This window comes from Glycine soja, chromosome 4 (genome assembly GCF_004193775.1).
Source record: "Glycine soja cultivar W05 chromosome 4, ASM419377v2, whole genome shotgun sequence".
NCBI classification, from domain to species: Eukaryota; Viridiplantae; Streptophyta; class Magnoliopsida; order Fabales; family Fabaceae; genus Glycine; species Glycine soja.
In genome coordinates this window covers 39,838,146-39,856,445 of record NC_041005.1, presented here as the reverse complement: position 1 = coordinate 39,856,445, position 18,300 = coordinate 39,838,146, and positions in this window count along the sequence as shown.

Here is an 18,300-nt window from a genome sequence, read left to right as displayed (position 1 = left end):
CATATCAAATCCATAAGTCTTGTGGTGTGGGGCATCACCACGATAAAATTGACCTTTTTGTGCTACTAGATAATTTTTCCATTCCCAATGCATACAATCAATGCTACCTAACACACCTGAAAACACCATGTTGCTCACCTATTTGCAGTAGGTATTGAATGTCATTATTGTTAGGTCTTCTTAAGTATTCAAATCCAAATATATAATAGACACCCCTTTACAAACTTATCCAAGCATTTTAATGTCATGGTTTCTCCAATTCGAACATAATCATCAACAAGGACGAATCTACTTTGTGGAGGAAGGGGGCAATTGCCCCCACTAAAATTTTGCTTTTTCTTAATATAACATGTATGTGTAGTTATAAATTACCTTTATAATTTAAAGTTTAGTTAAAAATAAGTTATAATATGAGTTTTGCCCCACTAATTTATATATGTGAGCTTTGCCCCCATAACTAAAATGTTATGGATCTATCACTAATCATCAACACTATCAGTAGGTGATCCATATGCCAATATGCGAATAGTTGCAATGCATTTCTTCGATAGAGAAAGGCCCATCCTTATAGCTACATTAACACTCGACTGAAAATATTGATCATCATTGCCAAAGGCTTGTACAGTGCAAAGAAAGACATTCCTTCGCATTCTAAATCTTCATCGGAATTGGTCATTTGTGTATACTACATTGTTGGAGAAGTAGTCATTGAATAATCAATCATGCCCTTCTTCATGATCTCATCAATGTGTTTTTGTGGACGCCTACTTCTCGTAGTGTGTTGTTGATGTTGCCTTTCTTCACCAACCTTATGCAACACCTCAAATTTTAGACTGAAAATATTGCTTGAAAACACTTTGATTTAATTTATTTTAGAAATACGCGTCACATTTAAAAAAAACAAAAACTATTACTTATTATTAGTAAAACATATCCCATTTTTTTAAGAAAAAACAAAACGAGTTAGTCAGAAACGCTAAATAGTTGCATCAAATTAAAATTAATGCAGATATAGAGTAACTCAATTTTCATACATAAATAAAATAACATAAGTAGTGTCATAGAAGAAATATACGGATATAATGGTATGATAGTAAGCAAAATACATTTTACATCCCTACTACAACAAAATGCATGCCTCTAAGAGAAACACCTCTCAAGATACATCAAAATAGTAAAGAAAACTAGGATCAAAGCAGATCACTTATCACATTAGGAGTACTAAACTAACTAAGACGTGCCCTCAGAAAAATCATCATTCTCCTCCTCAAACATTGGTTCCAACTACCTCAAAAATTCCCAGTACTCCTCGATCTCTTCGGACGACATGTCCAAATGGTCACCTCGATCATCTATAACCTCCACTGGGTGTCCTCGTTGCACGCTGTAACGGTGAACGTGGCCCCTGCTCATCATACTCCTTTAGAGTCAACAGGAATTCCAAAGTAGGACATGGCTTTTCCAATCCAAGATACAAGCAAGTATATTCATAGTATCAAAGCTCTATGCGAGATGTGAATCCCCATAGGATATAGTAGATTAGTAAATGGTCTATGGTAAAGGGCATTGCATTCGTTCTATCTATTGGCACTTAGTGGACTAAAGTATGGCAAGTGTAACGTCTAGTCCGTGTTACGGTGTAGGACCATACATGCTCTCTCTGCAAGTTACACCAAACCTACAAATGCCTTGGTGTACTCAGCATTGTCAGTAGCTGAAAGTTATTGATTATAAAGGTGAGTCCTACACTCCTCAAATGCCATAAACAAACAATAATCAAACAAAGACAACATGCAACCTACTTAACCAATATGTGTGGTTTCTCTAAGTAAACAACAATCTCGAGATCCTAAGTGCATTACTAACACACTTATCACCTATTAAGGTCCAACCTTTGCCACCAATCCTCCTAGGTCTTTATGGTCTTACAAAAATCATGTGGATGACAATCGGGAGTGATCATCACATACAAATACATCGTACACTGATCCCCAAGCTCCTAACTCAAAAAGCATAGTCTCAGAACCCGTTAGGAGCAGCAAAGTGAGGCCTGTAAGTTACCTGTGCCAACTAAGTGCACCAAATGCTAGGTAGTCACCACTCACTAATTCCCCCAAGTTCTTCGAACCTCTTTATCCATTATACTCCAATGTATCTCTGTCCATCATCCACTTTCTCAGTCTAACCTCACATTCTCACAGAATAAATAGAACCATCAGTTTCTTACTCTCTATCCAATCCTCTTGACTATTGTCACTGCATTGTGTGTGTAGCCCTTGTGCGTCATGCATCAATGAACGCGTACAAACAAACAAGAAAAAAATATGAGGCTCAGGCTTATGTATTATTCTTAGGGAACCAATCGTGGCCCCTTAAGCAGTAAAACCACTTGTCACACAAAACAATCGGACAACATAATGACTAATTATAGCCATCTAACAAACATAGCAAACTAATTGTCAAGGGTCAGACACGCCCAGACCCAAACCACAACGTGTTCAGATAAAAATAGCAAAATACAAATATATATATATATATATATATATATATATATATATATATATATATATATATATATATAATAGGATGTAAATTCGGATGCCATAAATATAATTGTCAGAATTTACACTCTGCCAGTCTTACCATTCAACAACAATAATAATAAATAGATGTGCATGCATTTCAATAATTTTATCAGTAGAGAATCATCACAATTCCAAAGCATGCATCAGTCATTAGATCTTGCAGTTTATGTCAACAATATAATAGAAAATAAATCAACATATCCAGAAAATAAATAATTCTAAGGTAACTTATTCAGAGGCACAAATTCCAATGTTAAGTTGTCTACTATCTAAAATTACTCTGACACTCAGTTTTATAAAGTTTCGCTCGTAACTCATTTTCAGTGTTTTAGGTGCTTCGGGAATCGATTTTTCATAAATCTTAATGCTATCCTACATTTTCAAACCTAACAAACTCATTTTGAGGTCAAAACTAAGAAAAACAATTCATATTGCTGTAACACTTAGTCCAATTTCATGACAGGTTTTCATTCTACAAAAAAGCCTTAAACTTCTTTTATTCATAACTTTTGCTAGAAAACTCCACTTTAAGTGAAATTTATGTCTAATACTATGTTTTAACACCCAAAGAACTTATTTTTAACCTTTGAACTTCTACCAACATATTATCCAATTCCAGTCATGGAAGCAGATACAAAATTTTAAACATCAAAATAACATGTATTAAAGCCTAGCTTCCAAAGACAATAAGGTTAGGGTTTGAGAAGTGAAAAGACTCCACTTACCTTGAATGAAGCTTCCACGAAATGGTCAAGGAAAAATGCTCAGATATTGAAGTCTCAAGCTTCAATGGATGAAAAACAAATTTTGGAACCTCAAGTAAGAACTTTGCACGCAAATAAGAAAGAAATAAGAAGAAAAAAGAGGTTTAAGGGCTTCTTACCAAGGCTTTGAGAGAAGAAGCCTCAAAACACTAAGATGGATTTTGGAAGAATATGAAAATGGTGGTCTCTCCCTCCTTGAGTGTCTCGTGCAAAATGGAGAGAATGAAGGTCCAAGTTTTGGTTTTTGGAGAGAAAATGATGGAAAATGATGCAAGGCTATAGATGTGTTCAATTGAAAAGCTTGAATGACCATAGTGTAAGCCATGTTGGACGTGCCAATACTTGTCATAAGTAGGTAGTTTTACTTTTGAATTTTTAGCCAGAAATGGATAAGGTAGGCATAAGCAAAATTGGTAAACATTGTTTTCGCCAAAACTGGTAAATCCTATCTTAAACGTCTATATTAATGCTTTAACTTCCTAGATTATTGTGCTAACCTCCCTAGGAATATGTGTATGTAGAAGCAAGCTTCATGATGATGCATCAAGTTGATTCAAGTAGTTTTGATGATGACAAAAAGCCCAAAGAATGATTTCAAGATTCAGTCAACAAGTTCAAGATCAAGATATAAATTTCAAGTTTCATGAGAAGAAATCAAGAAGATTCAAGAATCCAGAGAAGTTTGATTTCAAGATTCAAGAGAAGAAATCAAGAAGACTTCACAAGGGAAGTATTGAAAAGATTTTTCAAAAAACAAACATAGCATAGTTTTGTTTTTCAAAAGAGTTTTTCTCAAAACTGTCTAAGTTACCAGAGTTTTTACTCTCTGCTGTAATCGATTACCAGTGGCAAAGTTTGATTTCAAAAGCTTTTAACTGAATTTGTAACGTTCTAATTGTTTTTTTAAATGGTGTAATCGATTACAATATATTGGTAATCGATTACCAGTGTATCTAAACGTTGAAATTCAAATTCAATTGTGAAGAGTCATATCTTTTCATAAAATGTTTTGTGTAATCGATTACATGGTTTTGGTAATCGATTACCAGTGACAAGTTTTGAATAAAAATCAAGAGATGTAACTCTTCCAATGGTTTTCAGGTTTTTCTCAAGGTTATAACTCTTCCAATGGTTTTCTTGACTAGACATGAAGAGTCTATAAAAGTAAGACCTTGACTTGCATTTTATACACTTGATATAATTTTTTTAGATATTCTTTTACAACCTTTGAATCTCTTTGAACTTTTTCTTCTTCTTCCTTTGCCAAAAACTTTATGAGTTTTCTGGTTTCCAAACTTTGTTCTTTCACATAAAACAAAAGTGTGATATTCATATTTTTCATTCTCTTCTCCCTTTGCCAAAAAGAATTCGCCAAGGACTAATCGTCTGAATTCTTTTTGTGTCTCTCTTCTCCCTTTTCCAAAAGAACGAAGGACTAACCGCCTGAATTCTTTTATGTCTTCCTTCTCCCTTTTCAAAGAATTCAAAACGACACAGTCTGAGAATTCTTTTGATTCTTCCCTTTCCCTTAAACAAAAGATTTCAAAGGACTAATCGCCTAAGATATCTTTTGTTTCCCCTTTAAAAAGTTTCAAAGGACTAACCGCATGAGAACTTTGTCTTAACACATTGGAGGGTACATCCTTTGTGGTACAAGTAGAGGGTACATCTACTTAGGTTATTGTAACTGAGAACAAGAGAGAGTACATCTCTTGTGGATCAGTTCAAGTGGAGGGTACATCCACTTGGTTGTTCAAAGAGAACAAGGGAGGGTACATCCCTTGTGGATCTTTGCTTGTAAAGGTTTTTACAAGGTTGAAAGAAATCTCAAGGACCGCAGGTTGCTTGGGGACTGGATGTAGACACAGGTTGTTGCCGAACCAGTATAAAATTCTTGTGTTTGTCTTCTTCTTCCCTACACTTTTAATTTTCGTTGTGCACTTTTAATTATCGCTTTTACTTTTGGTTAAGTTTCAATTACTGTTCTTTACTTTCTTAACTTGGTAGTAAAAACCTAATTAAATCTAGTAACATTAAGAAGGATAGATTTTTAAATAGTCAAGGTACATTAATAATTAATTCAACCCCCCCTTCTTAATTATTCTAAGGCCACTTGATCCAACAGTGTACTCAAAGTAAACTTCACACAGACAAATTACACTATGACTCAGTGTGCAGTGTAATTCTTGAACAGGTGGAAATCTTGCTCAAAAAGTTTTTATTTCTCTGCCAAGTTTCACTCAACTAATCACATATATATAAGCATGAAAATAAATAATTATAAGCATATAATCACCACAATTAAATACAAATATGCACATATCACACAACACAAAGTTTTCTCTGTTAGCCTGAGTTTTAATTTTTTGTCAGGGTGTTACACGTTATATACCACATTACTGTCAAGACATTCATATTCATTTGTGGTGTGTTTTAGATGCTTCTTCTTCTTTTACTCCTTCTTCAACTTGGGTGGAGAATGATGAAATTATTAGGATGTTGGATATTGAGAATTTGAACTATTAGGATTATTTTGTTGGATATTTCGTTAACCATTTGTAACAAAGAGTCGTTACTCATATCCAACCATCCAAAAAAGAGAGCCATTGTCCATCTTTTATCATCCAACTTCAGAAATAATAGAATACTAATAACAAGCATTTTTTTAAATTGAATAAGGTTAAGCCACGATGCTTCAGTAAGCAACCATGCCTTACAAGCACCCATTCGTACGCAACAACATTGAAAGTTGTCTCGCAAGCCACGTTGCTTCCACTAACGAATGCTTCCTAAGTTAATTACATTGATCACACATTAATTAAGAGTGTTAACAAGTCAATCCAATTTTTTTAAAAAAAACCTACAAAATTGAAAACTAAATAATTGAGTAAAAAAATAAAAAATTGTATTAGATTAGATTGGATTTCAAAAATTAATTCAAATCAATCCAAACCAAACCTTTTTTTGTTACAAGAGTGGAAAAATGTAAAATCAAGCATTAATGAAAACCGAAAAATACAAGTAAATACAAATGCAGTGTATTCCTAAGGATCATTGTCATCTAGTTCAAGGGCACATCAAAATGCAAAACCCAACACTTGTTTTAGAAATTGATAAACCACTTTGGAGTGAATTTTTGTGCCATTTGCATGCATTTTATTGACAAAACACACGTTAGGATGCTAGTTTTGTCTTGCAAAAGTATAGCCGCTCAATTAAGATAAAATAGTGGAAATTTGCACTTTTACCTGAAGATTTGAAGACTTTGTCACTTGGCCACGGTCGTAGTGGATCAAACACAGCCATGGTGAACATAACAACCTTGGTGAGATGACAATGTCCTTCTGCAAACACTATCAACACTCCAACGACGACCATAGTCAATTGACCACACCCAGAGCCTTAACATCATAAGTTTCTAACTACAACCGTGGTGGATTTTACCACGACCATAGTGCGCCTCAGACCAATATGTTATCTTAGGAAGCCATAAATAAAGGCTTTAGAATATGTAAAACATACCTTTTTATCACCTTTTATCATATTTTTGAATTAGAGAGAACTTTTGAGGGTTTTGAGAGTTGTAAGGCATGGGCAACACCATGAGGATGGATCGTGATCATCACTCCTCCCTTATGGTATGTCTATACTAATTTCTTATAGGCTTTCTGGTTTTGCTTTGATCATGAGCAATTCGTCCCCCTAGTCCGAGGGTTATGATGTAACTGTTCAATTGTACAACTTTCTCTGTTCTTAATGAATTTTCTCAGTGTTTTATGTTAATTAATTCTCTTTCTTATTTTTATTGTTCATTTAAGAATTGATCAATCCCATGTTTAATTGAATGTATTATGGTGTTCATCTGTGTATGTTTGGAAGACCAAGGTAGATAACGTTTTACACCAAATTGTGTGATCAAACGATTTAGGTAATCTCCGATAGACTAGTTAATCTTTAATTGATCATCCTTGGAACTGATTATATCCTTTAAATTAAATTGACATATCCATGATCATTGGAGTATTGATTTAAGGCAAAAAAACATCCTTCGACCTTAATCATAGTCTTTAGTTGACTTTGGAAATCGGTAATTAACTAAGCGATAAATTTCATTAGGATTGGGATTAGGGGAAAATTGATACTAGTGAATCATAACCCCTGGTCACTTTACTATCCCCCAAATCTCTCTTTTGCAATATTTTATTTGTTTTCCTTTTAAAAACCAAAAATAACAAAAATACTTAAATCTTATTTTCATTATTTCAATTGTTTATGACTATTTGGGAATACAAGTGGTCTCTAGGATTTGATAATTGAACTTCTAGTCCATTATTACTATTGTGTAGGGTACACTTCCCTTCTACGAGCAATATTTTTACACATCAAGTTTTTGGCGCCGTTGCCGGGGACTTTTTGTGGAAATTCTCGAGTAGTTTAATTTTATTAAACCAAATAGTTTTGTTAGTATAATTTTTTTTCATTATTTCTTTAATTTTCTATTATTTTTTATTTTATTCTTTATCTCTCGTTGCATTTGATCTTTTCCTCTATTGTTTAGTGCATGTAAACCATGTCCCAAAATCCACCACTACAGTACGAGCTTGATATTGACAAGCTAATCCAAAAGCTTCGTGTAGAAATCTGTGAAAGAAAGAGAGAAAGGGACAAAGAGAAAGAGAGAGCAATGGTAGTTAATCCAGCTTAAACCCTTATGGACTACCTCACCCCTACCTTGGGGGAAACCAATACCATCCTACTAGTCGAGTTGTCAAAAGGAGTCACTTTTGACTTCAAGCATTGGTTCCTACAAATGTTGGAGAACAACCTGTTTAGTGGTGCTTCCCATGTAGACCATATGTTGCACTTGAGGAAGTTCATCAAGTTAACCAACACAGTGAAATAGAATCATGTACGGACAAAATACATCAGACTTTATGCCTTTCCCGTCTCTCTCAATGGGAAGGCATGAGATTGGTTGTGTTCATTCCCTGAGAATGACATCATTACATGCAATTAGTGCACAAGTGTCTTCTTAAGGAGGTACTTATCTCCCATGAAGACAGATTAGTACATCAAGGACATTGGGAATTTTGCACAGAGGGAGCAAGAGAGACTACCTTAAGCTTGGGAAAGATTGCAAGAGATGATTAAAAGCTGTCCACATCATGGCTTCTCCCAACAAAGGCTAGTTCACATTTTCTATGGTGGAGTGTCCTCACACAATAGGACAAGTTTGGATGCTGCTTGTGGGGATAACCTCATGTTAAAACCCCTTGCTAATGCCATCAAGATCATTGAAGATATGTGCTCTAACCCCTATAACAACTTAGGGGAACAAAGGATTATGAAGAGAGGCTTCAACCAAGTGGAGGAAGATGATTCCCAAACTGAATTGGAAAATTAGATGCAAGCTTTGACACTGAAATTGAGACACTCATGAGAGCTCAAGCTCAACTCCTCATCACTACACCTTCATTCCCAACCTGTGATAAATGTGAAATTGTTCAGGGGCTTCAAGAAAAATACTATTGATGATGAGCTAGATGCAACCATGGATGAGATCAACTTTGTTATGGGAAGGAACAATTCTTATAATCAGTACCCCAACAATTTCAATCAAGGATAAGGCTTCAAGAAGAATCAAGGAATGCATAGGTCTTAACCCATGCAAAATCAGAGGTTGAGACAAGAAGAGAAACAACCCACTCTTAAAGAAACCATGCTTCAATATATGGCCCAAAATGATTAGAGAATGAAGCATGTGGAGTCTCGATTGGCCAACATACAATCCCTCTTGTCACAAAGATAGGTAGACAACCTCTCTTCACAACTTGAACCAAATCCTAAAATGAAGGATGCAAAAGTTGTGATGACTAGAAGCAAGAGAGTTCAAAATGACTTTGAGAAGAAAGAAGACTCTTCTCCAAAAGTTACAAATGACATCCTTACTATAAAGGACGAAGCACATAAAAAGGTTAAGGTTCCCACTGATGGGAACCCAAAGCCAAAGAAGGAAGGGATAAAAAGAAGGAGATACTAACATCTCCCCAAGTAAGTTTACCTTTCCCTCATAGAGTAAAGAATGACCAGTTGGATGTGTAATTTAGAAAATTTCTTAAGGTTATGAGAAAAATGCACATCAACCTCCTTTTCATTGAGGCTATTTCACATACGCCATCTTATACCAATCATTTGAAAGAAATTTTATCAAACAAAGGAAAATTGGCAATTTCGGCACTATGGGTCTTAATGTGTTCTGTTTGGTCCTTAGGAAACTTCCCCCTAAGATGAAAAACCACAATAAATTTACAATTCCTTGTTTGATAGGAGAGTCTTACATTGATAAATGTTTGTGTCATTTGGGGCCAAGTATAAACTTAATGATGCCCTATTTTGTCTTTAAGAAATTGGGCATAACAAACTTAGAACCTACTAACATCACTCTTTATGAAGTTGACAATCACCTAAGCTCACTTTCAAGATGAATGCACTTAGAGTCAAGGCGTATTATGAAGGATTCCAACAGGTGCAAAACATTGTGCACCTCTCCAACCTTTGGGCGACTTAACCATCACATGTCACACTCATGACGTTAAACAAGTGTTATTCGGGAGGCAACCGATGACTTGTATCGATTTATTAAACTTTATCACATGTTTTCTTTTAAATTATTAAGTCAAATTGTTTGTTAGTACAATGGTCGTAGTCAAATGCCCAGACATTCAACGTCAGGCATCGAGTACGGCCATGGTCATATGATCATGGCACATGCAGTTAATGTAGGTGCCAAGTACAGTTGTTGTGACTTTACTATGACCCCGACCAGTTAGATTTTCAATTTAAACATTTCCATTCAGTTGTTATTTCAATAAACTAGTTTAGTCCATTTATTTTGTTCTTATTCTATTTTGATGCATTGAGGACGCTACATGTAGTAAGTGTGGGGATGAGTCATTACTCCCTTAACTTTGAGCTCTTAGTTATATATGTGATTTCTTGCATTGTTTTGGTTATAGTAGTGTGAAAATCTATGAGGTTTAGAATTTTGTGTTTTCAGTTATTCCCTTGATATAAAAAAATTATTGTGTGTGTATAGGGGTAGTTTGAATTTTCTTCAGGAAGGAACATTAGCATGCATTATTGTGAACTATTCTTAAAGTTATCCTTAGAAATGTGAGTGTTGAGCCTTAATTCTTTTAGTGTGGATGAATTGATCATTTCATTAGTACTGTTCTATTCTTTGTTTTGATATGCATTTCCTCGAATGAATTATGAATTTTCTGAAAAAATGAGACACTGATAGGCTTTCTTGAGACTTATGAATTGTTTTGATAAAATTTTCCCCTAGTTAACCATTTTGAGCCTAAATGATTATTTCTTTTTGGTCTTTGAACTATACTGTGTGAATTATTGATGTGAGGAAAAAAGGATAACTAATATACATTGGAGGTTGTTCCAGTGAATAAATCTTAAGTCCTTCTCTCAAGTGAAATTAATGACAAAAATGAGTTATGAAAAAAAGAAAACAAAAACAAAAATGAGAAAAAAACATATAATTATTGTTCCCCAAAAGCAAATAAAAAGAAAGAAGGAAAAATGGATGAAAAGTTTAAATGAAAAAGAAATGTTCAAAAACAGGTAAAAGTTCCCCTGATTTCTGAGTGTTTTCATATGATTGAATGAAGTCCTTTATTAGCCTATTTCTTTCAGTATCTACCTTACATTACATGTTTGACCCCATTACAACCTAATATGCCTCACTTATTTGGAATTTTTGGGATTTATCTAAGTTGAGTTGATTGATTGATAGAGTTGTGAACTTGTTCATTGAATTGTGATCTTGAGTGTAATCGTTTATCTGTATAACACTGAGAGATGGTGAACATAGTGAACTTGAAACTCTTTAAGACCGTGTTAATTATAATCTTAATGGATTCCTGAGTAAATTTTTTATGCCCCATTGTGTGAATTTTTACTTTTTGAATAAATGGGGATTCCTGATACAAAAATTCTAACTTGGGAGAATTTGTTTTGATTAGAGAATTAAACTAATTGCTTGAGGACAAAAGATGCTCAAGTGTGAGGAGGTTGATAAACCATTTTTGGAGTGATATTTTGTGTGAGTTTTTGTTCCATCTGTATGCATTTTCTTAGTAGAACTCATGTTTGGATGCTAGTTTTGTCTTGCAAAAGTATAGTCACTCAATAAACTGAAAAGTGTGAAAATTTACACTTTTACCTGAAGATTTGAAGACTCTATCACTTGACCATGATCGTAGTGGATCCAACATGACCGTGGTGAGCATAACAACCATGGTGAGATGATAACACCCCTCTACAAATAGGGTTAGCACTCCAACGACAATCATGGTGATCGCACTACGGCCAGAGTCAACTGATCACAGTCCAAAGCCTTAATGTCACAAGTTTCCAACTACGACCGTGGTGGATTTTACCATGATCATAGTGCACCTTAGACAAATTTGTTATCTTAGAAATTTATAAGTAAGGTCTTTAGAATCTACAAAACATAACTTTTTTTATCACCTTTTATCATATTTTTGAATTAGATAACACTTTTGAGGGTTGTAAGGTGTAGGCAACACCATGAGGACGAATCGTGATCATCGTTCGTCCCTTGTGGTATGTCTATGTTAATTTCTTATAGGCTTTTTATTTTTGCTTTTATCATGAGCGGCTAGTCCCACTAGTCTAGGGGTTATGATGTAATTGTTCAACTGTACTCCTTTCATTGTTCTTAACGATTTTTTTTAGTGTTTTATGTTAATTAATTATCTTCCTTATTTTTATTGTTCATTTAGGAATTGATCAATTCTATGTTTAATCAAATGTACTGTGGTGACCATTTGTGTATGTTTGGTAGACCTAGGTATAGAATTTTTTACACAAAATTGCATAATCAAATTGTTTGGGTAATCTCCGATAGATTAGTTAATCTTTAATTAATCATCCCTATAATTAATTATATCCCTTGAGTTAAATTGATATATCCATGATCATTGGAGTATGATTTAAGGCAAAGAGCATCCTTCGACCTTGAACATAGACCTTGGTTGACTTTGGGAATCAGTAATTAACTATGGAGGAATTTCATTTGGACTAGGATTGAGAGAAAATTGATACTAGTGAATCATAATCCCTGGTTGCTTTTACTATCACTCAAATCTCTCTTTCGTAATAGTTTATTTGTTTTCCTTTCAAAAATAAAAAAACCACAAAAATGCTTAAATATTATTTTCATCATTTCAATTGTTTAGCTTAATAATCTTGACTATTTGGGAATACAACTGATCTCTAGGGTTCGATAACTAGACTTTTTAGTCCATTGTTACTATTGTGTAGGGTACACTTGTCCTTGTGCGAGCACTATTTTTACGCATCAACAATTAACTTGGCAAAAAAAAATCAACACAATGATTGTCGTTCTTTAGTGTTTGGTGAACATTGAAATTTTAATCCTTAGATATGAGACTATTGATTTTGGCAATCCAATTTTTATACATGTGATGAGCCTCAATCTAATTGGTGAATATTGATGGGAGTATGATTTAAGCCTACAATATTTGTTGAGTAAAGACTATGATTTAGGCCACTAGAGATTCTATATTATGAGTTATTTTCACGCACACCCACCATCACTTACGAAACACATTGGTCAAGCAAGTCTCATCAAAATACACTCACTGTTTTTTAGATGTAAGCACATAGTCTTTCCATGCACCTCTAAGACAAATTTATTTCAATTAGTTCATGACACATTTTTTAGGTGTTGACCATTTGATTATCCAATAGGAAAAGATAGATAATGGCTTCTATTTTCATCCTTTTTTTACTTTTCCTACCCCTCATATTTTGAACATTTCAAAATACCAAAAGTACCCTTCATTTTTCTAACTAGATTACACATCACTTTATCTCTCTTACCAATCACCCTTTTTCATTTCTCATACCACCTTCTTCGACTCCTTGCCTCATTTTATCACTTTCACTTCCCTCTCTTCACCTCCTTCATCTCATTTGCTCATCTCGTTCACCTCATATCCATCAATATTTTGCAACATTATCTAGGTAATTTGCCATTCTTTCCTTTCTTACATTATCATAAAGTAATATTTTCTCTTTCTCATAGATCTAATGAAAACTAGTTCCATAATGTTGAAATATGTTATGGAAATTAGTTCCATTGCTACACACAAAAACAACAAAACAAAAACTAGTTTTTCTTTTGTATAAAGGAACAACAAAACAAAAACTAGTTTAGTAGGTTTGCATTATGGACCTAACTTAGCGTACATTTTTATACAAAACGGACATGCCAAATATTTGGACAAATTTAATAGAAGCAAGCAATAATTATTCTCTAAAAAAATGTGGATGTGAATCCCACACCTATGTAATAATTACAAGGAAACATTCATTATTATAAAGATAAATTAATTCAATGTTAAATGTTGAAAAAAATTGTTGATTATGATTATCTCAATATTGTTAAGTTGTGAAGTTTTTATTAATTTCATATTTGTGCTACCTAAGACAATTTGTTGAACTGGGTTTGAAGCATCGTGAATTTGTTATCATTGTAGAGAGGTTAGATGCAAGAGCTATAGGAAGAAAGACAATTACAACATTGAGATGTGACAAGAATGTAAAGTATAGATCATATATAAGGCAGATCAATTTTGGTGTCACTATTCAACCCCTCCCTTCTAGTGACCAACTGATTCACTTCAGCTATATGTAAACCTTTTTGTCAATATATGTGGGCTTTTTGCTTTATAAAAACTAATAATAAATAACTTTTTGTTGGTGGCCCTAAAGTTTGAGCATTAGTAGTCTTATCCTTGAGCCGACCTTTCCTAACCCCTCATTCTTGTCACCATAACCTATCACTCCATTTGCACACTAGCAAACTCACTAGACTCAAACTCCACATGCGCCATCATTCTTGTACTCATGCCACCACCCTGAAAAGTCCAATTGTGCTCGTACCCCACCATTACTAAACCATGGCGAAATGCATCCAAACTTCTAACAACATTTGCTGCTTCCAATCCCCAATGAAGTACATCAAAACCTTCACCAAATGGTTGATGAAGGAGATCCAACCATGCGGTTCTCGAACAAGAAATTTCCAAATGAATGAGAAAGTCGATATTAACATTGTCCCACACAAACGAAGAGGTTGTGTTCGAAGGAAGAAGTTGTAACACCATGACTTTTATAATTGAAGATAACGTGATTGAAAAATAATTACAAGAGATAATTAAATTTAATTTTGTGACAAAATAATATATAATTAATGAATATATGTGAACTTTTTGTGTAAGTTTCAATAGACAATTTTATTGGAAACGAGATTGAGTTATGCACTGGCAGTGTAAGAATACATTATAGTGAGTAAACAATTAAAAAGAAAAAAAAAATTGATTAGCACTTGTTCTACGCACAAGGAAGAAGAAAACTTGTTGCACTCAAAATTTAATTTACTTAATCGATCTAAGTGTGGTACAAGAGGTGTCTCTTTTAGACAAATGTATGTAACACAATATTATAACTAGATTGCCAAGAGAAAATGTGAGACTGTGCAGTATGTAAATGAGGTGCCACCATGTAACTTGAAAAATTATTGAGTGCACCCATATGTGTCTGCGTATTATAGCTATATTAAAAGGTGTAGTTGTGCGTAGCTATGTTAGGTGATGGGGTAAACTCTTGCATGTAGAAGTAAAACCAATTCTTAATGAATAAGTGAAAATAGCATGATCATTTTTTTATCCTACAATCTCTCTTATTCCTATTGTGGCTCTTATAGCCCACCCCTATGCGCACACTTGCAACTTGCAAGGCTCCTAATCTACACCACACCACCTCTCTTTCCTATCAACAATTATTTTATTCCGTTCCATGGGTTAACAGATAAAATAATAATACCTTTCCTTGTAAAAAAAAAGATGCATGGGTAGAATGGTGTTGCTTCCCACTTCCTTCTTCATCCAACACATGCCTTAACTTTTAAATCTTCTATTGTTTCAGTAGTCCCCTTACTTCAGAAAAAAATATTCACTTTCAAGCCTGATGCAATCCTCCCAAGGAGGGGACCCATCACCAGAGCCATGACTAGGAGACTCCAGGAAGATTAGGTCGGGAATGCAGGAGAAGGCCCTATGGTTCTCATGAGCCTTAGGGTAGATTTTGGGCCTATGGGCTAAGTATGAACTCACTTATCTTTGTACACATTAGATTAGGGTTTCATTATTTTTTGGGCCTTGTATTTAGGGGTCCATAGTGTAGGGAGGGTACCCCACAAGTTTAGGGTACCATAGTAATGTATGATTTTTTAGCCCTTGTATTTTAGGGCACCTAGACTAGTTTTTGTATCAGGGGTAATTTTGTAATTTCACATGCATTAAGTGTACTATTTGATGTGTGTGTTGGGAGAGAAATTTAATTGAATTGGTAGAAGCGCAATCCAATTAAATTTTGGCCCAGCCTAAGAGGGAGGTGAGCATTTGCTTGCTACACCCTATTGTCGCATCATATAGTCACACTTTGTATATGGTCTTCATGTTTTACATGTCTCATGACACCTAAGCACACTTAGTGGAGAATCTTGGATTTGATCTTGGATTAGTGGGTTGAACCATAGCTGAAATTCACTAATCATAATTAGTGAAATTTTGGCTCCAAATTTGGCTCCACAAATTCAAATTCAAATTCAAGTGAAATTTGAATCAAAATTCAAATTTCCCTCCAATTTTGTGTCACACTTAGGTTATAAATAAAGGTCTTGTGTGTGTGTTTTGCAACTTTGATCATTTCAGAAATTAGACTTCAAAGTTCAGACCTCATTCTCCCTCTTCTCTCTCTCAAAATTTCGTTCCACTCTCTCCCTCTACCTCCACTCATCTTCTCCTACCTTCAAGCTCTTATCCGTGGCTTCCTATGGTGGTGAGCTTGTTCTTGACTCATCTTCTCCTTGAAGTGGCATCTCCAATCACCTTTTCTCCTTCTCCATTCCATTGTCATTGATCTTCAAGAAACAAATAACCCCATTTTTGAAAAAGATCAAAGGCCTACAAGCTCTACATGGAGCTACATTAAAGCCTCATAAGCACACATTCAAAAAGCATCTTGATGTGTCATTAATTTCTCCTATTTCTTAACCCTTTTTGTCACCATTTTAATTACTGATTAGCCTTAATTGTCAAATTAATTATGCAGTTTTATCATTTGGGCCTACTTGACTAATTTTGTGTTTTTAATTTAATTTTAGGAGAATTATAAGCAATTAGGCTTGAATTCGGAATTGGGCTTGGACTTGAAGAGAGCACACAATTTTATTTTATCAAATCTTATCTTATCCAGATTTTATTTCATCTATATTTTATTTCATCCAATCTTATCTTATCTTGTCCAGATTTTATTTTATTTATGGGCTTGGACTTAAAACAGATTTGTAAGCTTTGGGGCTGAGGACCTATATAACAGCACCAGGGTTTTAGTTTAGGGAGGTTTTTGGAGAGGAGAATAATTCTAGGGTTTTGCAATTCCAGTTTTTATTACTGTTCATGCACACTGTTCACGTAGAATAAAATTTGTTTTCTGCAATTTCATTTCTGCTTCAATCTACAATTTCATTTCCTGCTGATTAATGGAAGGCTAAGTCTCCAGCGTTGTTTTCTCTTGAGGATCAAGCACAGTTCTCTTTGAGGTTTTGTTATTACTATTGAATTATGATCAGTTTTTCCTCTTCACCAATTACTATGTATTTGTTGCTATTAATCCATGCATGCTTAATGCTTGATTAATTGTCTTTGTGCTTAATTTATGTTCATGCTTAATGATCAGTTTCATTCATTATTAATTGGTGTATGTGTTGCTTAATCACATAATGACAGCCTTATGTTAATTTTCGCTTAGTAATTTAATTTAGGGTTGAATTAAGTGGTTGAACTGGTTAGGGATAAATCCTCGTAACCTAGGATAAGAGACTTGCTTGTGAATCAAGAGGAAACATGTTTTAATTCTGTTATTTTCTAATTCAAATTTGCTTGTTGTTTAATTTACAAAAACAAACAACCCCCCCAATTCATTACTGTTTTATTACTATTTATTATGAATGTTTGGTTGACCATTTCTCGTTGGGAGACGACCTATGATCACTTCCCGGATACTGTATTTTTAATGTTTATTTGATTTGGGTATGGCCTCGATCAAATTTGACATCGTTGCCAGGGAGTAGTGGTCCAAAGGTTCATAATAGTGTTTAGTTGTTTTGAGTGTAGGTCTGTTGTTTAGTGTTGTGAGTGTGTATTGTTTTATTTTGTGTAGTGTTCTGTTTTGCATTTCAGTCGCGTCCCCTATTTAGCGCTTCCCTGTTTCAGTTTTGTGTAATGCTGTGAATAGTGATTAGTGACTAAACTAGCGACTAATTTTGCAATTTAATTGGCGATTTTTGTTTTGATAGTTAAAGTTGTTATTTTTGACTGATTTTTTGTGTGGTAGTTTCTTTTTGTCCATATTTTTTGTGAAAAATACCAGAAGCACTTGGTGTGGCTGAATTTGAGAGAGACAAAAATTTTGGGAACTTGTGTTTAGCAAAACTTAAAACGACCATAACTTTTGCTCTGGTTATCAGAGTGATTATTATTATATATGAATTTGGGGTAGAAGTAAATTTCCCATGCTGAGGGAACTAAATTGTGGTCCGTTTCCGTTTTAAACTTGAAAAATCAGTTTTTACTAAGTTTTTTTTTCAAGTATTATTGTCCTATTTTTCTAAACTTTGCTTAGGTAGTTTTCATAATTAGACTTTGAATTTTTGTTTGAAATATTTTGTACTATCTTTTCATGATTTTAGGGTGTTCCTCACAAAATTTTAGGTCATTTGGATATCGTTTGAGTATAGCTGTAGTTTTACCCCCTTGTTA